Below are 22741 nucleotides of genomic sequence, written 5' to 3'. Positions count from 1 at the left end.
AAGGACTGTGACCTGATCCTTACCCCAGTCAGTATTGTCTTTTCGGGAACTGTTTTGGTGAGATAAACTATATGGTATGAAACCACATGGCTCTTGAGGTGTATCAGCATGTTATGATAAACAGGACATCCTTGTTAGTGAATGATGTTGCTACTGATATTTTTTTCTACGATGATTCCGATGGTCAGAGCAGAGGACCGATTTAGAATCCAAACTGTCACAACCGACATTCTACCAAGAAACAAGATAAACCACCAACAAGATTATTATGTTGTGGTAGATTGGTTAGGACCCATTTTAGATTTGTCTGGAAGAAGGCTATGTAACAAACCGTTGGAACCACAGAGCCGGATCTGTCTTTTCCTACTAGCACTGATAACTAGCTGATAATTTCTTTATTGAGGAAAAATGTATGACTGTGAAATATGGCGCTCTCACCTCGCTCATTATAAGAACGTCTGCATAATGACTCAAATATAAACTGACCCATTGTCCCCCTAGTCTTAGTACTGTCCTGCTAAGAAATACAGCAGGTCCTGCTGATGACAGCTTGGCATTAGAAGAACATCTTGTAGCTAGCTGGAGTGTGTGGCTGCTCCTGGTAATCGACGGTACCGCTATCGCTCGAACACAGGCCGGTCAGGCCAAAGGCAGGTGGAGATAGCGCTTCAGCACCAACGGAAACACAAGAGGGACTGCCAGATAAGGGGCCACGACCACTCTCCCCAGGCTCCAGGTCTATGTGATAGGCAGAGTGAATTCTCAGAAAGAATGACACTGCTCAGGGAAATGCTTTGCGCCCCAACCTCTTTTCACTTGTTCTTTTTTCGGACGAATGTGAAACACACTACGGTAGAGAGATCTACCATAAGAGCGGCTTTATAATCAGCAGCTGCTCTGTAGAATTGGTTGAAGACAAACAATTATTCCTGTCCCCATTTTACTAATCTCGTCCCCCCAGGGAACTGTGTCCAAACTTCTCAGGTCTGGAGAAGTGGAGACTGAAACTCCAGTCACCAGAAACTCACACCACCAGATGACATCTACACCTGTATGTCTGGTATTAACATCTTGGATTCAATAATGCCTACGCATAACGATGGACAACCACTACAGTGTCTTTTAAAAAATCTATGATTTATGTTGTTCACTCCTGTCCAGCATGTCCTAACTTCTGCACTTAGTCATGCTTTTCTGAGGAGTGTTTATGACCCAAAACTGTTTACAGACTGTTAGAGGAGGTTGGAGACAGAGAGACCAGGACAAACACTCTTATCTGTAGTGGACCCATTTACCTTTACATCTGTGTCACTCATGTCTGAGTCTTTAGCATATCTATAGATAACGATACATTAGATGTACGGAAGAAAACATTCCTCCTATGGAGAAAACTGGAAGATTTCAGTGTTACAAGACATAACTGTGAATGCCTTAAATGTTTTGTTTGAGAGAAGTTTCTCAGAACAAATTATTATTGAGTCTGTCATTTGAATCAACATGTTATTAACATGTTCACATCACATTGTCAACATGGCTGTATTGCATCAATCTTCCATAAGGTGACATGGCTGGGCCCTAATATGGGAGATGCCAGTCATATTTTATGGATGAGGAGATGATAGCTGTGAGCAGCATTATAATTCTGTTAATCTAGCCCAGGGCCAGGCTTATCCTGTTCACCATTCCAATTAAGATTTTCATTAACTGGTCCAAATGATAGACTGGTGATCTTTGTGTTCCCGTGGAACAGGCTTGGCCTCTTTTAAGACGTGTTCCTGCTTTTGTTAGATTGCAGTTGCATCACCAAAAACATTTTAATGTGAATTAGTTGTAGCCTAATATTTAGCTATATTGTCATGTGTGCTCTCTATTCTGTTTTGGGTCATGTTTTACATGAATTTGTATAGATGCTACGTAGTAACAAATCATTTGAATTCCTTGGTGCAATTACATGCAAGCAGCAAATAGTAAATATACAAACGGAATATTCATGTATTGTCTCATGCACCTTATCAGAGCAGTTACCATGTACAGCTGGGTAACTTCCTTCTGTACCAAAGTAGTTTTCAAGTAGTTGCATGGCATAAGAGCTACTGAATGCTGTCACGTCCTGTGTAGTTTTGTATGAGATATTCTATAAAGTAACAGTAGTAAAAAATGAATAAAGACATCAATGGAAATCTTTTTACAAGGTTTTATCCAAAATGCTGACATAAATCATGTCTAACCAATGCCAGCTCTAATTACTGGTTTGAATATGAGGGGAGGAGCTTGTGTGTGACAAGTAACACTGAGCACTTGCACTTTCAAACACCTGAAGGGAATTCAGTTCTAAATCTCATAATCGGTTAAATAACAGGCCCATCTTCCTGTCTGCATTTCAAAGACCAACAGATTGAATTTACAGTAGACTTGGTGAAAAGGGGAGGCATTAGATAATAACATTATGAAACAGCTTGCTTCAGCAGAGCCATGCACAAGATTCAAACAGTACCCTAACATCACAAAAGCATGTTACAAATTACCAAATTCATAGATTATATAATGCCAACCCTACAATTGACATGTTTGCTATACAGCTCAACAAGTATTTGCATATAGACACATTTCAGCTTTATAAACCAGATATAAATCAATGAAAAAAGGTCCTGTATTTCCCTCCTGTTTGGCCATCACCATATAGCCACTCAAGGGTGTGTATGTTTTCTACTGATAAGTCTATATTGCGCTCAACATACAAATCGACTTGAGAGTGTTGACAACTGTCATTCTCATTGAAACCAGGTTGAATGAGTCATGTTCATTCACGGGACCTGGAGAACAGAGCAGAGAGCAGAGCACATATCACCTGAGTAGGCTCTTTCTGTACCTGACAGCCCAAGACATGCCGGGGCACGGGCATTCACATGCTCTCACTCTATTCCTTTAACATCACAAATACATTGGGCCAATGGGCAATAGGACCGGGTGTCAGGTTTTAAAATCAAAAGCCACATGAGTGTGAACATTGCCAGGTTTTGACTATGGGAGTTTTACACCCAGTGGTTTAACCTAAAAACCCACAGCTTGGCCCCGGGAAAAGACTGCAATTCATTTATTGTAAGTATGGGGTGGCAGGTAGCCTAGTGGTTAGAGCATTGGGCCAGTAACTAAAAGGTTGCTAGGATATGTCCCAGAGTTTACAAGGTAAAAATCTGTCGTTCTGTCCCTGAACAAGGCAGTTAACCCACTGTTCATAGGCCGTCAATGTAAATACAAATTTGTTCTTAACTGACTTGCCTAGTTAAATAAAGGTTCAATAAAAAAATAAAAAATAAAAAGTGTTTGTTGTCAAGACAATATTTGGCTTCTCAGATGATACCACGGCTTTGCTTCCAGTTGGTTCATTCCCCCAACGGCATTAGCTACCCTACTGTAGAGTACCAAGACCACACACAGGATGCTCATTTGAGTGTCTTAACAAAAAGATAAATACTGTATAAAAAATGTGCTATTAACAATTGTAATGTTAAAAAGCTCTTTTCAGTGAATGGTCGGTCTCTTGAGATTCTTGTAGAATAATAGAAAGGCAATGACACACACATCTGATAAAATAGACATCCCAGAGTCTCTGTTGTGGATAAGGGCCTTGCTTTGTCCCACGACACTCAACATGACAATGGCAACCTCATTGACAACTGAGTATATGCATTGGTTTCACGGGGAACCGTATTAAACTAGTGAGGTGTTTGTCGACAAGGGCATGTAGAGTACTTATACTTACACCTGGTAGTCATTAGAATGGTCATGAGTATCACTGCAATAAACCCCACTGACTGTGATATATCGAATTTCTGTCTCAACATCCCTTCAACACTGACAATGGAATGGAAATTACAATGGAAATGCGGATGGAGAACATAGGCTAGATATTTGAAAATCTATTTTAAAGGCCTCATCCAGTCATTTCGCTAATTCAAGTTAGTAACTTCCTTCAAACTGCAAGCACATACATAAAAAGTGTATCCACAAGTTAATCTGAATCTGGGGATGTAGATAAAGGGCCTTATTGCCAGAATCCCAAAACAGTCCCTTTTCTATCCATGTTGCTCTCAGCTCAGTGGACTAAGGAAATAATTGTGGGTCACAATGCCAGAAAGTCTATGTCCAATGAGCATGATATTAGCATGTGGTACACTATCCACCAAGGTTTCAGCTCAGTCAGGTCAAGTGTGAATGGGTAACAGTTAGGGTAAAGCAGAGAACAAACGAACCAGCAGCTATCACGGAGTCTCTCTGGGCGTCTGCCTATTAGCAGCCCAAATGCTTCCATGGCAACCTGCAGGATTATAGGATGGACCGGTTCCACCTGTTTGGTTTAGGAGCAGTGCCACAAGTCTGCTCTGATGAACTACCCAGGATTATTCTGTCAACTGTCAATATGAGTTTGTTTTACCCAGCAAGAGAGAGCCATTAATAGTGTACTTACAGTGCCTTCAGAACGTTTTCATACCCCTTGACTTATTTCACATTTTGTTGTGTTACAGCCTGAATTCGAAATGGATAACATTTCTTTTATTTTCTCACCTATCTATACACAATACCCCAGAAAGACAAAGTGAAAACATGTTTTTAGAAATATTTGCAAATGTATTGAAAATTAAATACAAAAATATTTCATTTACATAAGTATTCAGACCCACGAGTCAATACCTGTTACAATCATCTTTGGCAGCAATTACATCTGTGAGTCTTAAGAGTTTTGCACACCTGGATTGTCACGCCTTGGTCATTGTATTTTGTGTTTTCGTTATATATTTGGTTAGGCCAGGGTGTGACATGGGTTTATATATTTTATTTTCGTATTGGGGTTTGTAGTATTTGGGATTGCGGCTGAGTAGGGGTGTTGTATAGGCTTGGCTGCCTGAGGCGGTTCTCAATCAGAGTCAGGTGATTCTCGTTGTCTCTGATTGGGACCGTATTTAGGTAGCCTGGTTTTCACTTTGTATTTCGTGGGTGATTGTTCCTGTCTCTGTGTTAGTGTTCACCAGACAGGCTATATAGGTTTTTCACGTTCCGTTTGTTGTTTTTGTATTTATAAGTTATTTCATGTATCGTCATTTGTTTCATTAAAGACATGAGTAACCAACACGCTGCATTTCGGTCCGACTTTCTTGCGACAAACGAAGAACGTCGTTACAGAATCACCCACCACACACGGACCGAGCAGCGTGTTAACAGGTGGCTGGAGCAGCGAAGGGAGGACGTTATGGACAGCAGAGGCTTGGAGTATACGACGTGGGAAGAAATAGACAGGTGGGCGGCCGACCCAGAGAGAGTGCCGGAGCCCGCCTGGGATTCGCTGGAGCAGTGCGAAGAGGGCTATAGGAGAATGGAGTCGAAAAGAAAGACACGGCGGCGCAGAGCGAAACCCGAAAATCAGCCCCAAAAATTTATTGGGGGGGGCTCAGAGGGAGAGTGGCTAAGTCAGGAGACAGACCTGAGCCAACTCTCCCTGTTTATCGTGAGGAGCCAAGGAGGAGACCAGAACCGGTGTTGGAGTTGAGCGAAGCAGAGACTGTGAAGGAGTTAATGGGGAAATTGGAGGAGAGAGTAATGAGGGAGTTGCTAGTTTGGTGCTTTAGGTATAAGATTCGTCCGACGGAGCGTGTCGGGGATTTAATGGCACCTGGGTCAGCGCTCCATACTAGTCCTGAGGTGCGTGTTAGTCGGCTGGTGAAAAATGTGCCAGCCTCATGCACTAGGCCTCCTGTGTACCTACCTAGCCTTGCACGTCCTGTGCCAGTCCTGCTCTCAGGCTCTCCAGTACACCTTCACGGTCCAGTCCATCCTGTGCCACCTTCACACACCAGTCCTCCGATGGTAGCTCCTCGCACCATGCTTCCTGTGCGTGTCCTCGATCCAGTACCACCAGTTCCAGTACCACGCACCAGGCCTTCAGTGCGCCTCGCCTGTTCAGCGCAGCCAGCGCTTTCTCCCTCTCCTGCGCTGTCGGAGTCTCCCGCCTGTTCAGCGTTTCTAGAGCCTTCTTCCTCTACAGCGCTGCCGGAGCCTCCTGCCTGTTCGGAGCAGCCTGAGCTGCCAGTCTGCATGGAGCAGCTAGAGCTGCCAGTCTGCATGGAGCAGCCAGAGCTGCCAGTCTGCATGGAGCAGCTAGAGCTGCCAGTCTGCATGGAGCAGCCAGAGTTGCCAGTCTGCATGGAGCAGCTAGAGCTGCCAGTCTGCATGGAGCAGCTAGAGCTGCCAGTCTGCATGGGGCAGCCAGAGCTGTCAGTCTGCTTGGAGCAGCCAGAGTTGCCAGTCTGCATGGAGTTGCCAGTCTGCATGGAGTTGCCAGTCTGCATGGAGTTGCCAGTCTGCATGGAGTTGCCAGTCTGCAAGGAGCTGCCAGTCTGCAAGGAGCTGCCAGTCGGCAAGGAGCTGCCAAAGCTGTTAGTCTGCAAGAAGCCGCCAGAGCTGTCAATCTGTATGGAGCAGCCAGAGCCGCCAGTCAGCATGGAGCAGCCAGAGCCGCCAGTCAGCATGGAGCAACCAGAGCCGTCAGCCAGCATGAAGCAGCCAGAGCCGTCAGTCTGCCAGACTCTTCCAGATCAGCCAATCAGCAAGACTCTTCCAGATCTGCCAGTCAGCCAGACTCTTCCAGATCTGCCAGTCAGCCAGACTCTTCCAGATCTGCCAGTCAGCCAGACTCTTCCAGATCTGCCAGTCAGCCAGACTCTTCCAGATCTGCCAGTCTGCCAGACTCTTCCAGATCTGCCAGTCAGCCAGACTCTTCCAGATCTGCCAGTCTGCCAGACTCTTCCAGATCTGCCAGTCAGCCAGACTCTTCCAGATCTGCCAGTCTGCCAGACTCTTCCAGATCTGCCAGTCAGCCAGACTCTTCCAGACCTGCCAGTCTGCCAGACTCTTCCAGATCTGCCAGTCAGCCAGACTCTTCCAGATCTGCCAGTCAGCCAGACTCTTCCAGATCTGCCAGTCACCCAGACTCTTCCAGATCTGCCAGTCAGCCAGACTCTTCCAGATCTGCCAGTCAGCCAGACTCTTCCAGATCTGCCAGTCAGCCAGACTCTTCCAGATCTGCTATTCAGCCAGACTCTTCCAGATCCGCCAGTCAGCCAGGATCTGCCGGATTCAACTGCCTGGCTGGGCTTCCTCTCAGTACTGGGCTTCCTCTCAGTACTGGGCTGCCCCTCAGTCCCGAGCTGCCCCTCAGTCCCGAGCTGCCCCTCAGTCCCGAGCTGCCCCTCAGTCCCGAGCTGCTCCTCAGTCACGAGCTGCTCCTCAGTTCAGTGGGGTTCTGGGTGAGGACTATTAGGCCATGGTCGGCGGCGAGGGTGGATCATCCCAGGACGCGAAGGGGAGGAACTATGACATTTATGGAGTGGGGTCCACGTCCTGAGCCGGAACCGCCACCATGGACAGACGCCCACCCAGACCCTCCCTACGGTTTTGAGGTGCGTCCGGGAGTCCGCACCTTAGGGGGGGGGTTCTGTCACGCCTTGGTCATTGTATTTTGTGTTTTCGTTATATATTTGGTTAGGCCAGGGTGTGACATGGGTTTATATATTGTATTTTCGTATTGGGGTTTGTAGTATTTGGGATTGCGGCTGAGTAGGGGTGTTGTATAGGCTTGGCTGCCTGAGGCGGTTCTCAATCAGAGTCAGGTGATTCTCGTTGTCTCTGATTGGGAACCGTATTTAGGTAGCCTGGTTTTCACTTTGTATTTTGTGGGTGATTGTTCCTGTCTCTGTGTTAGTGTTCACCAGACAGGCTGTATAGGTTATTCACGTTCCGTTTGTTGTTTTTGTATTTATAAGTTATTTCATGTATCGTCATTTGTTTCATTAAAGACATGAGTAACCAACACGCTGCATTTCGGTCCGAATTTCTTGCGACAAACGAAGAACGCCATTACATGGATTGTACAAAATTTGTACTTGCCATAGATTTTCAAGCTTATTTAAGTCAAAACTGTAACTAGGCCAATCAGGAACATTCAATGTTGTCTTGGCAAGAAACTCCAGTGTATATTTTGTTTTACGTTCTCCTGCTGAAAGGTGAATTTGTCTGTTTGAAAGCAGACTGAACCAGGTTCATCTAGGATTTTGCCTGTGCTTAGCTCTATTTTGTTTATTTTTATTAAAAAAACTCCCTTGCAGAAGACAAACATACCCATAACAAGATGCAGCCATCACCATTCTTGAAAATATGAAGAGTGGTACAAGGTGATGTGTTGTGTTGATTTTCCCCAAACATGACGCTTTGTATTCTGGACATAAGGTTAATTTCTTTGCAACATTTTTTGCAGTATTACATGCTGACCAGACCGGACACGTCGCGTTCGCGAGCTTTGCAAAATAATTGTACATATGTTATTCAATCATTGCGCGAAAGTTTGTGTGGCAAGGCGCTAAAAGTCCTGCCTCTCAAATCTCCTCATTGGTTTTTAGGAGCATATACCCACGTGGGTGATTGAAAGATTAACTGACGTCCACACTCCAGTCGGTGGTAGTAATGCACCATAAAGTTGGTTGCCAACCGCCATATAAAGCCCAAAGAAGAAAAAGAAGCCTGAAGGAAGGAGGAGAGATGATGAGAAATGAATTCGGTTTACAGTTTTATCTGTGGGTTAATTGTTGGAGTAGAGGACCTTGTGCATTTCAGGTAAAATAACAACCCATGTTTATATCCCAGGACAAATTATCTAGCAACAACAAGCTAGCTAGCTAAATTGCCATAAATGTTTAATGGTTTTCGACCTGTCTGTGGTTCAGAGTTTGTTTTGATATTTCAACCTGCGTGTCCTGATCATGTCTGGGTATAAAAAAGTCATGCGCAAGCGCACGAGTGGTTTGGTCAGCATGTTACTTCAGTGCATTATTGCAAACAGGATGAATGTTTTGGCATATTTTTATTCTGTACAGGCTTCCTTCTTTTCACACTGTCATTTAGGTTAGCATTGTGGAGTAACTACAATGTTGTTGATCCATCCTTAAATGTCTCCTATCACAGCCATTAAACTCTGTAACTGTAAAGTCACTACTGGCCTTATGGTGAAATCCCTGACCAGTTTCCTTCCTCTCCGGCAACAGAGTTAGAAAGGACACCTGTATCTTCATAGTGACTGGGTGTATTGATACACCATCCACAATTAACTTAATAACTGCACCATACTCAAAGGAATATTCACTGTCTACTTATTTTCATCTTTTACCCACCTACTAACAGGTGCCCTTCTTTGTGTGTAAAACCTCCCTGGTCTTTGTGGTTGAATCTGTATTTGAAATTCGCTGCTCGACTGAGGGACCTTACAGATAATTGTTTGTGTGGGGTACAGAGATGAGATAGTCATAAAAAACAAGTTAAACACTATTATTGAACACAGCGTGAGTCCATGCAACTTATTATGTGACTTGTTCAGCACATTTTTACTCCTGAACTTATTTAGGCCTGCCATAACATATGGGTTGAATACTTATTGACTCAATACATATCCGATTTTTTATTTTTTATTAATTTGTAAAAATGTCTAAAAACATAATTCCGCTTTGACATTATGGGATATTGTGTGTAGACCAGTGTCATCTCAATGTAATACATTTTGAATTCAGGCTGTAACACAACAAAATGTAGAAAAAGTGAAGGGGTGTGAATACTTTCTGGAGTCACTGTAGGGAATGTACAAAGTTAAGAGCAAGGATATTGCATAATGTCTAGAGACAAAGTTAATTGATTGTATCCAGACAACTGCAACACATTAGCTGATATTGAACAAAATTAACCTTCTGACTATCATTTCTAAACAATCATTCAATAACACTAGGTTTAAAAAAAAAATGACATAGAGAGGATATCTCGTCAGGAGGCCTGGTGTGTGTTCTATAGCCTTCGGTTTCCATTAATAGAAAGCCCTATCATTACAAATCGGTTTCTCTTTTGAGAAAAACAACTGAAAATGTACACCTTTTTCAGTACTGTAATATAATGCACAGTGCAGTGCAGCTGTAGAAACACACTCTCCTCAACCTCCAGGGCATTAACTGATAACCATCACACAAACCATCTCAGTTGCTACAGATGGGTCCGTTTTCAACTAGTAGCTGGCTTGTTCAATGAATAGATTACATTTTGCTTCCCTTTTCAGTAGAAAACATGTTTTCTATGAAGTTGAACATGTGCTCTTTATGACAGAATGTTAAAATTAGGTGAACATTTGTAGTTTTTTACCAAGATACACTACCCAAAATCAGTGGTGGCCACTGATTGGCTGAATACCCGGGGCTTGAGGTGGTTGGAGTTGTCAACAAAGCACCATGACAGAAATATGATGGCAAGTTTTCAAACTACTGGTAGTTTCTTTGAGAAAATATATAAAGCGATCTGTACATTTAAACAACAGCATAAATACGCCTATTTGACTTTTGCATGTGAAAAACCGAATGACCACTGCTGCACATGCTGCCACTGTTTTGAGCAGATTAGATTAAACTATTTAGAATGAGCAGCCAACTCACGAATGAACGAGTGCACCAGGGAGAACGCAACAAGAGTTAATACGCAATAAGTGAAAACACATTATCTAACTGGGGATAGCTAGTTAACATAATGTCACAAAACTGGGGATAGCTCGTTAACATAATGTCACAAAGCATGATGCACTAGTCAGTTAACTTTCATTCTGAAATAATGTCATATTTCCGAGTTAGTCAGATATTAGTTTAGAACGACTTGAAATTGGCATGGGAGCTAACTGTCAAGCAAGCTGCTTGTCAAAGATAACTGGATAATTTGACCCCCAAAAATCGAACAAACTATTTCTCAATGTTCCCAACATTTACTGTAACCGGCCAATTAAGTTTTATACTGTTTTAGTCCACATAACATGTCGCCCTGTCACCTACAGTAGAACATGATGAACAACAGGGAAAATAATACAGTTGGCCATGCTTTATTTGTCCTACTAGATCTGCAATGAAAAGGTTCTAGCAAGTGTATCTCTCTGTCCTTAGACTCTTGTTGGATGTAGTTGTCCTAAACTCCCATGACTGTTATGATTATTTATTTACAATTTACTTTTTTATTTTGGCACCATCTGTACATGATAGAGCAGATCTAGTCTCACATGTGGAAGTAAGCCGTTTGGCATGAGAGACTCATTGGAGGGAGGAGATGAGAGCAGACCCCGAAGTTCTGACTGAACGGACGCACATTTGAGCATCTCAGGATTGCCCATTTACTTTGTGCTGTTATAATTTATCATTTGAAATCCTGTGATTTATTGGCAGTTTCCCCTCATAGCAAATAGCTGGCAATACAATCCAAGCAATCAATGCACGGCTATGTGCCCAAGGAGGCGGATCTGCTGCTGCTGGCAGTCACTGAGGGGCAGAGTAGTAAGTAACTGAACAGCTTGTTTTGAACAATAGCTTTTTTCAACAGGAAACTGTACACATTTACCGCACCTTTATGAGCATTTGAAAGATAATCCATGAATTCTGTAATATATACAGTTAAAGTCGGAAGTTTACATACACTTAGGTTGGAGTCATTAAAACTTGTTTTTCAACCACTCCACAAATCTCTTGTTAACAAACTATAGTTTTGGCAAGTCCGTTAGGACATCTACTTTGTACATGACACAAGTCATTTTTCCAACAATTGTTTACAGACAGAGTATTTCACTTATCATTCACTGTATCACAATTCCAGTGGGTCAGAAGTTTACATACACTAAGTTGACTGTGCCTTTAAACAGCTTAGAAAATTCCCAAAAATTATGTCATGGCTTTAGAAGCTTCTGATAGGCTAATTGACATCATTTGAGTCAATTGGAGGTGTACCTGTGTATGTATTTCAAGGCCTACCTTCAAACTCAGTGATTCTTTGCTTGACATCATGGGAAAATCAAAATAAATCAGCCAAGACCTCAGAAAAAAGATTGTAGACCTCCACAAGTCAGGTTCATCCTTGGGAGCAATTTCCAAATGCCTAAAGGAACCTCGTTCATCTGTACAAATAATAGTACACAAGTATAAACAACATGGGACCACGCAGCCGTCATACCGCTCAGGAAGGAGATGCATTCTGTCTCCTAGAGATGAATGTACTTTGGTGCGAAAAGTGCAAATCAATCCCAGAACAACAGCAAAGGACCTTGTGAAGATGCTGGAGGAAACAGGTACAATATATATCCAGAGTTAAACGAGTCCTATATCGACATAACCTGAAAGGCCGCTCAGCAAGGAAGAAACCACTGCTCCAAAACCACCATAAAAAAGACAGACTATGGTTTGCAACTGCACAAAGATCGTACTTTTTGGAGCAATGTCCTCTGGTCTGATGAAACAAAAATAGAACTGTTTGGCCATAATGACCATTGTTATGTTTGGAGGAAAAATGGGGAGGCTTGCAAGCCGAAGAACACCATCCCAACCGTGAAGCACGGGTGTGGCAGCATCATGTTGTGGGGGTGCTTTGCTTCAGGAGGGACTGGTGCACTTCGCAAAGTAGATGGCATCATGAGAATGGAAAATTATGTGGATATACTGAAGCAACATCTCAAGACATCAGTCAGGAAGTTAAAGCTTGGACGCAAATGGGTCTTTCAAATGGAGAATGACCCCAAGCATACTTCAAAAGTTGTGGCAAAATGGATTAAGGACAACAAAGTCAAGGTATTGGAGTGGCCATCACAAAGCCCTGACCTCAATCCTATAGAAAATTTGTGGACAGAACTGAAAAAGCATGTGCGAGCAAGGAGGCCTACAAACCTGACTCAGTTATGGCAGATCTGTCAGCAGGAATGAGCCAAAATTCACCCAACTTATTGTGGGAAGCTTGTGGAAGGCTACCCGAAACATTTGATCCAAGTTAAACAATTTAAGTAATGCTACCAAATACTAATTGAGTGTATGTAAACTTCTGACCCACTGGGAATGTGATGAAATAAATAAAAGCTGTGATGAATGTGATGAAATAAAGTGGTGATCCTAACTGATCTAAGATAGGGAATTTTTTACTAGGATTACATTTCAGGAATTGTGGAAAAACTGAGTTTAAATGTATTTGGCTACGGTGTGTGGAAACTGCCGACTTCAACTGTATACAGTACCAGTCAAAAGCTTGGACACACCTACTCATTCCAGGGGTTTTCTTTGTTTTGACTATTTTCTACATTGTAGAATAATTGTGAAGATATCAAAACTATGAAATAGCACATATTGAATCATGTACAGTAGTAACCAAAAAAGTGTTCAACAAATATTTTTGATTCTTAAACGTAGCCACCCTTTGCCTTGATGACAGCTTTGCACACTCTTGGCATTCTCTCAACCAGCTTCCTTAGGAATGCTTTTCCAACAGTCTTGAAGGTGTTCCCACATATGCTGAGCAGTTGTTGGCTGCTTTTCCTTCACTCTGTGGTCAAACTCATCCCAAACCATCTCAATTGGGTTGAGGTCGGGTGATTGTGGAGGCCAGGCCATCTGATGCAGCACTCCATCACTCTCCTTGGTCAAATAGCCTTTACACAGCCTGGAGGTATGTTTTGGGTCCTGTTGAAAAACATATGATATTCCCACTAAGCGCTAACCAGATGGGATGGAGTATCGCTGCAGAATGCTGTGGTAGCCATGCTAGTTAAGTGTGCCTTGAATTCCATCACACCTCCTCCATGCTTCATGGTCGGAACCACACATGCGGAGATCATCCGCACACCTACTCTTTATCGCAGAAAGACACGGCGGTTGGAACCAAAAAACTCAAATTTTGACTCATCAGACCAAAGGACAGATTTCCACCGGTCTGTTTCTTGGACAAAGCAAGTCTCTTGTCATTATTGGTGTCCTTCAGCAGTTGTTTCTTTGCAGCAATTCGGCCATGAAGCCTGATTCACACAGTCTTCTCTGAACAGTCGATGTTGAGATGTGTCTGTTACTTGTACTCTGTGAAGCATTTATTTGGGCTGCAATCTGAGGTGCAGTTAACTCTAATGAACTTATCCTCTGCAGCAGAGGAAATTCTGGGTCTTCCTTACCTGTGGCGGTCCTCATGAGAGCCTATTTCATCATAGAGCTTGATGAACCTTTCAAAGTTCTTCACATTTTCTAGAATGACAGCTCTTCATGACTTAAAGTAATGACAGACGGTCATTTCTCTTTGCTTATTTGAGCTGTTCTTGTTATAATATGGACATGAACTTTTACCAAATAGGGCTATCTTCTGCATACTAGCCCTACCTTGTAACAACACAACTGATTGGCTGAAATGCATTAAGAAGGAAAGAAATTACACAAATTAACTTTTACTATCCCAAGGCACACCTGTTAATTGAAATGCATTCCAGGTGACTACCTCATGAAGCTGGTTGAGAGAATGCCAAGAGTGTGCAAAGCTGTCATCAAGGCAGTGGGTGGCTACTTTGAAGAATCTCAAATATAAAATCTATTTAGATTTGTTTAACATTTTTGTTGGTTACCACATGATTTCCTATGTGTTATTGCATAGTTTTGAAGTCTTCACTATTATTCTATAATGTAGAAAATAGAAAAAAATAAAGAAAAATCCTTGAATGAACAGGTGTGTCCAAACTTTTGACTGGTACTGTATTTACTTTTTTATAAAAATTATTTCCCTTTTTTTTTCAATCACAAGTGGGGCACCACCCTTAAACACCCTAATGGTGGGCCACTGCTGTCCAAAATGTACTCTATTCATGGAATGACCCAGCTATCAAGGATAATTCGATTTTAGACAAAACATGACAATAACACAAAATGGAACATTGTTGTTGTGCTGTGTGAGTTTTCTATGGAAATGCCAAGTCTGCAGACAGACAAAAAGCTAACTGAAATTAGTGCAGTATTTTTATGGAGTCAAGAAGCAGAAAAAGAAAGTGGCTGAAGTTTTGAAAGCCAGAAAGAGCATTGCATTTTAGCAGAGACTCCAGTTAGTGACTCAATCTTTCTTTTGCGCGACTAAATTCTTACTGCAGCAGTAGAATATGAAAAGCTGTAGAACAGATAGGAGAACAAATCATGTTTTTTTCCAGGTATTTCCCCCATTGTTAGTAAGTAGGAGAGCGAGGAGGCCTGAAGCAGGTCCTCTTGGGCTGTCTTTTTGACCCCAGACAGATGCAGACACAGAGAGACGGTTTTGTGTCCCCAGACAACGGTTCATACAGAGCCGGCAAGGGCAATTACATCCCAGGACAAAGGACCCAAGAGGGGGATGAGTGACTGAGAACAGGACCCTGGCTGGGTCAGGAGCCACCAGGAGCCAGTGAAAGCAGCATAATGTAAAACTCTGTGGAAAGAGATGGACATCCCTGAAAAACCACTGTGCAAAGAGACAGTGAAGGCCAAGTCAGCTTCAGTATCATTATAGTGCCATACACCTCCACTCAACCTTCCCATCCCAACCCCCACCCCATCTCCACCTCGTAATATCAGTGTGAAACTACCAGCTGAGAGCAAACATCCCTACTCCTAAAGTCTTCCGCATGCTTCGGTTCAGCTGAATGATTGTGCTCACATACTCCCGAGTGTGCCTGGTATACATCCTTAAAAGACATTCGATTGAAAAACAAGAAAAAACTGCAATAATATGGTTTGTCCATCTTGGGATGCTGTAGCCAGTATACACTTCCTCAAAATAGTCTGAATGAATCTAAAAAAACTCAAATCTGTCATTCATTTTGACATTTTTTGTTTGCTGGGAAGAGCTTAGTCGCGCATTTTTACAATTAAGATGCTTGGAGCAGTATTTCTCAAGTAACATTTTTTTTTAGCATTAAAACGATTTCTCGTTGAATGACAACCAACACTTCATTAAAAATCTCTACTGTTGACCAATCACAGACGACGTGGCGTAGACTTCAGCTGTTTTGAATGGGAAACATGCAGATGCCTTTATCCTGCTCTGTCTCAGTGTAGCAGTGTTTCTGTTCCTCCTCACCCCCAGTAGTCGTCGTTATAATGGTAAACTGCTACTGGAAACTGTTAAGTATTCTGATCTTATTAAGTGTGAACTAGAAATTTGTTAGCACTCAATACTACAAAAACACTTTATACATGCCGGGTACTATACTGAACAAGAATAGAAATGCAACATGTAAAGTGTTGGTCCCATGTTTCATGAGCCGAAAAACAAAATTCCAGAAATGTTCAATACGCACAAAAAGCTTATTTCTCTCAAATTGTGTACACAAATTTGTTTACATTCCCGTTTGTGAGCATTTCTCATATGCCAAGATAATCCATCTACCTGACAGGTGTGGCATATCAAGAAACGGATAAAACAGCATGATCATTACACAGGTGCACCTTGTGCTGGGGGACAATAAAAGGCCATTCTAAAATGTGCAGTTTTGTCACACAACACAATGCCGCAGATGTCATGCTGACTCTAGGAATGTCCGCCAAAGCTGTTGGCAGAGAATTGAAAGTTAATTTATCTACCATAAACTGCCTCCAATGTTGTTTTAGAGAATTTGGCAGTACGTCCAACCAGCTTCACAACCGCAAATCACGTATAACCACGACGGCCCAGGACATCCACATCTGGCTTCTTTACCTGCGGGATCATCTGATGGGGGTGCTGAGGAGTATTTCTGTCTGTAATAAAGCCATTTTGATTGGCTGGGCTTGGCTCCCCAGTGGGTGGGCCTGGCTGCCAAGTGGGTGGTCCCAAGCCCTCCAAGACCCACCCATGGCTGCACCCCTGCCCAGTCATGTGAAATACATAGATTAGGGCCTAATGAATTTATTTCAATAGACGGATTTCCTTATATGAACTGTAACTCAGTAAAACCTTTGAAATTATTGCATGTTGCGTTTATATTTTTGTTCAGTATAGATAGTTAGGGGTTTGATAAACACATTTTTTAAATGTACTAGATGTTCACAGAAAGCCAGCAGGTTCCAGCACAGTCCAGACAACAGACTATTTAACAAAGCAGGCGTGTGCACTCAGGAAGAGCTGAATTACTGATTACCAAGTCAGCCAACCGGCCACTTCCCAGCCAGTGTTATTACTTTTCTTTTCCCATGATTATTCCAAGATTCTGTATTTGTTCCTACTTCCTCTCTCCTTGACCAATGGCCTCACCTCCTTTGATATATCAGAAAAGGTAGCGCTTCTGTGTGGCTTTTTCATGTCATGCAAAGCAGCGTATTTATATTAGATAGTGTGGGTTTTCCCTCTGCTTCTGTGATGGAGGATAATTACTAGTGACTGGAGTCACCAGATTAGATTGTAATTGATTTGTCAAAGTGCCTGAGTGAAACTACAGGAAGACAAACAGAACAGTGGGAAAGACTAACAGAACAGTGGGAAAAGAGGGGGAAGAAGAAGAAATACAGACTACAGCATGTCCCAACCACTTCTAGGTTATTATTATCATGCATCAAAGAGAGAGAAGAAGGATGTAGGATGGTCTAATGACCCACACAACACACCATGATGAAAGGACCAACAACATTTTAAATATGTTCAAATTAAAATATCTTTTAAAAGGTTTCCGAAGCGAAACAGGACAACAATCAGTAAAAATCTCTAATTGTGTGCTCTGTCCTGAGACTGTTGTGGGTATGGGGTATCTAGCCAGGCTGCTGTCCTTTGTCCCCACACACAAACACACACACAATAACCCACAAACACACACTAGTAACCTGTGTCTGTTTCTCTCAATCTAGCAGACAGGTCTGTTGGCTCCTGGTTGGGACATTTAACCAGTCATGTAGTGATTGAGATCTCGTCTCAAGTCTTTTCTCCTCTGGCCTTTGTTATTGTCAAGTCTCCTTCAGGAGACAGAGAAGAGAAGCCTTCTAGGCTTGTTCAGACAGATAACATGGTCAGCAGGCTAAGAGAAGATGGAACAGGAAAGCGGGCAGTGATGGTGGGCACAAATATTTACTTGGTCACATGAACACACTTTTGTCCAAAGAGAGAGGTGTCTCTCCATGGTCCATGGATGGGGTAAAAAGAGTGATATGGCTGCCAAGGATTGTACAGTAACCTTAACTACTGCTGTACGGGAATCAACCTCCATATTGCTGAGAAAGCGTGATATTTGATTCGATTTTAAACAGACACGGTCCATCTGTCTTAGTTTGTGATGACTGACAGTCATGTGGTAGAGAGGGTGAACCAATTACAGGGCAGAATGTTGAGTGATTCAAAAAGAAAAGGTGGTCATCACCCATCAGAGAAGACGTGGAGTCGATTCTGCAGAATGTATGTGACTAAACAAAAAAATATTTGATAAAGCCACAATCTGTAATCTTGACAGTTGTCTTTGGGTGTGAAACAGATCTACAGTGCATTCAGAAAGTATTCAGACCCCTTGACTTTTTCCACATTTTGTTACGTTACAGCATTATCCTAAAAGATTTTTAAAATCTACACAAAATACCCCATAAAGACAAACAAAAAACAGGTTTTTAGAAATGCTTGCAAATTTATAAAAAATAAATATTGAAATATTACATTGACATAAGCATTCAGACCCTTTACTCAATACTTTCTGAAGGACCTTTGGTACTGATTACAGCCTCGAGTCTTCTTGGGTAGGATGCTACAGGCTTGGAACACCTGTGTTTGGGGAGTTTCTTCTCATTCTTCTCGGCAGATTCTCTCAAACTCTGTCAGGTTTGATGGGGAGCGTCACTGAACAGCTATTTTCAGCTCTCTCCAGAGATGTTCGATCGGGTTCAAGTCTGGGCTCTGGCTGGGCCACTCAAGGACATTCAGAGACTTGTCCCGAAGCCACTCCTGCATTGTCTTGGCTGTGTGCTTAGGATTGTTGTTCTGTTGGAAGGTTAACCTTCACCCCAGTCTGAGGTTCTGAGCGCTCTGGAGCAGGTTTTCATCAAGGATCTCTCAGTACTTTGCTCCGTTCATCTTTGCCTCGATCCTGACTAAAAATGAAAAACAATCCCCACAGCATTTCTGCTGTGAATCATTTCTGCCTCCACCATGCTTCACTGTAGGGATGGTGCCAGGTTTCCTCCAGACGTGACGCTTGGCATTCAGGACAAACAGTTCAATCTTGGTTTCATCAGACCAGAGAATCTTGTTTCACATGGTCTGAGAGTCCTTTAGGTGCCTTTTGGTAAACTCCAAGAGGGCTGTCATGTGCCTTCTATGGACGAGTGGCTTCCGTCTGGCCACTCTACCATAAAGGCTTGATTGGTGGAGTGCTGCAGAGATGGTTGTCCTTCTGGAAAGTTGTCCCATCTACACAGAGGAACTCTGGAGCTCTGTCAGAGTGACCATCGGGTTCTTGGTCACCTCCCTGACCAAGGCCCTTATCCTCCAATTGTTCAGTTGAGTCTCCAGCAAGAGTCTTGGTGGTTCCAAACTTCTTCCATTTAAGAATGATGGGGGACATTGTATTCTTGGGGACCTTCAATGCTGGAAAAAATGTTTGTGCCTCGACACAATCCTGTTTCAGAGCTCTACGGACAATTCCTTCGACCTCATGGCTTGATTTTTGCTCCCCATGCACTGTCAACTGTGGTACCTTATATATACTGTAGACATGTGTGTGCCTTTCCAAATCATCTCCAATCAATTGAATTTACCACAGGTGGACTCCAATCAAGTTGTAGAAAGATCTCAAGAATGATCATTGGAAACAGGATGCACGTGAGCTCAATTTCGAGTCTCATAGCATTGGGTCTGAATACTTATGTAAATAAGTTATTTCTGATTTTTAATTTTTAATACATTTACATTTTATTTTTAAAACAACAGTTTTTGCTTTGTCATAATGGGGTATTGTGTGTAGATTGATGAGGAAAAACATGTATTCGCTCAACTTTAGAATAAGGCTGTAAGTAACAAAATGTGGAAAAAGACAAGCGGTCTGAATTCTTTCCGAATGCACTGTTCCTTGTCATTTGAATTTAATTAATGCCTTTCTTTAAATCTCATTTGTAAAACACATTTATCAGCAACAGATCCTGCATGATTAAATAACCTTTTCATATATACTCATTAGTAGAAACATTACATCCATTCAATTTTCCAAATCTGGTCAAAATAAATGCATCATATACAAAGCCCATTGAAACTGCTTTGTGGTGTGAATGCAAAAAACGCCAGTGTGTGGTGTGAATGCAAAAACGCCAGTGTGTGGTGTGAATGCAGTCTACTCTGCAAAAAAACATGTATCTTTGGACATAAACCCATTTGTGTAAACAACATGTCTACTGTACATGTATGACCATATCATGAGTGTGAACCACTCACTGGCGTTTTTGTAAACTCTATAAAATGTCAACTACTTCAGAGTGCTGAAAGATCTGATTGAATGGTTGTCCATATTTGACAAATGTTTGCGTTTAACTTTTTGTTTTTAGAAGCAAAAATGTTTGTCTAGAGTATCTGTTTGTCAACTCCGTCAGTGGCGTGTCAAAACTATTACTGACGGCTAACCTCCATAAGATGTTTTTGGTCAAAATTCTGAAAAAAGATTGCAATTACTGTTCTGCAACATATGCTTAAACATTAAAGTATTTGCTATGCCAGACCTAGTGGATAATGTTTGATTTATACATATTGTGTGTGTTTTCTAAATCTGGCAGACCCTCGCGAAACTGCGCTATGCCACTGGGACCACAGCTGTGTGGAAACAAATCATACTTTTCCACAACCTCTGTTATGTTATTTTGCAAGCTAAAACTTATAATCACAATAATACGTCATTGTGAGATATGGTTTAGGTTATTGAATAATTACAGTCCATAGAGAACAAGACGATGTTTGTAATGAGCTGCTTGCAAAATAACAAATTAAGTCCCATCGTAGATTTCCTTGTGAGTAAAATTAAATATATCCACAAAGGTAGGCCATGGCACTGTCTGCTAAACGGAAATCTTCATAAATGTTTAGAAAACAGAAGGATACTTACTCTATTTGAACACGGAGAAATACAAAAGGAGAAACGTGACCCTACCAGCCATTCTTATCTTAATTTCTATTTGTCCTAGATGTCTTGGGCTGATATTGTATTTGATAATACAAGATAGGAATTAGCTTTCTATTGTTGTTCCTTTAAATCTAGAAATATACACTTTAGAATAGGCTGGTATAAGTTATATCATGAACATCGTCAACAATTGGTTTCGTTTTGGTTGACATTGAGCCAAAACATAAAAACGTCTATCTGCTGGACATGAAATTGCCTGGTTGAGTCTGTATGACACCGTAAAAAAAGAAAGCACGTGCGAGTGCATGTGTAATAGGCGCGCAGGAGAGTGAAAGTGGAGGAAAAAAGTCCAGTTTTTCCTCAGGAAACGAACTCCATTTCCACTTGGCTCCAGACACAACGGTTACTCCGGAGTCTGATTTGCGTAGGACGTTTAAAAATAACGGGGTATAAAGACATGGTCACACATAGCAGGAATTGGGCAGTCCACTCCGCACACGAGCTCTAGATAGGTTATGAGTCTCTGGTTTAAAGATGATTCACACATATCTCTTACTCATAATGTTTTATTTCAATTAGAAACTCCTTATTGTATGTTTAATGTAGTCTATTTAATTTATTTATATATATATAGATAGCGTGGTGGTGCATGGCACTTGAAGCACAACTTTAGCTGTTCAACAAAAGTTTCACATATGTTTTCTGCAGCTGGTGACATCATGTTGAACATAAGACACTATTTGTTGAATTTCTCTTTAAACTATATATTTACAGGTTTAAAAAAACACTTTTAAAAACGTTCTTATATTTATACAAACACCTACATATTTAAACAATTCAACCTTGTCATCAGGGTGGCAAGCCTCGCAGCAGATGTTTCAACCACCTGTAATGCTCTATGCGCCAAGCACCTTGATGTGCATAATAATCAAGCCAATGAATGGGCTTGTTTATGTAAAGGTCATTAACACACGTGTACACTAACAGCTTTGTCTACCGTCAAGCTTAACACATTGTTTCGATGGCCCTGTTAATGGCACAAGTTCACACATTTCTAATTGTTTAAATGTTAAACAACTAGTGGATCACGTTGAGACAAATTAATGGTATTAGGCCTAGCCATAGATTGTCAAATCTTTGCAAGAAAATGTCACAGAGGGGTGAAACGAAACTCGAGAAGTAGCTGGATATTTAACTTTCAAAAGAATGCATTCAACAAGTTGTTCGACTTAACTCAGTTAGGCATAGGATTGCCTCTTTTTAAACACTTGAAATATGTATTTGAGTGGTCTAATTTAGAAGACCATTCTGTCATATTGAAGTTTAGAAACGTTAGAAACATGATTTCAGATCAATTGTATCAGATAAATTCTCAGATTATTGAACTAATTGCATAGCTTGTTCGCACAGGGTGAGTGTCGCCCCCTTCGGTTATACATGATGGAATCTTATGAGGAGCGGTTGGGTTTGTTTTGGCAAGGTCTCAAAAGTACTTGGTTTTGAGTGGGAAAGCAAAGGGAACAATGATTCAAACGAATATCAATACATATACACGTAGGACACATCTCCTTATAATAAATAATATGGTGTCAATAATACGGTGTCAATAATATTCTACTAGAATCATATTAATACATGGTTATTACATGATTATTATTATTGACTAATCATTTAATTGAAATATGAGTGTAGATTTGCAATTGTTGCAATTGTACACGTTGTACTTCACAAATCATAATGACAAAATAAACTTGGCTTTGTAAAAATGTAATATCATGACAGCTTTATCTGCAGTAAAACTTACTGAAA

General features: G+C 41.6%; 1 long non-coding RNA gene across 1 annotated transcript in view; it reads right to left on the bottom strand.

Moving 5' to 3' along the window:
* LOC135558705 (uncharacterized) overlaps window positions 1–22741 on the bottom strand; it is a 64025-nt gene that overhangs the window by 9446 nt on the left and 31838 nt on the right. The window lies entirely within an intron of this gene.

The sequence above is a fragment of the Oncorhynchus masou genome, chromosome 17, assembly GCF_036934945.1.
Source record: "Oncorhynchus masou masou isolate Uvic2021 chromosome 17, UVic_Omas_1.1, whole genome shotgun sequence".
Taxonomy (NCBI): Eukaryota; Metazoa; Chordata; class Actinopteri; order Salmoniformes; family Salmonidae; genus Oncorhynchus; species Oncorhynchus masou.
The sequence above is the reverse complement of the archived record's forward strand: the minus strand, read 5'-3'. Positions and strand labels throughout refer to the sequence as shown.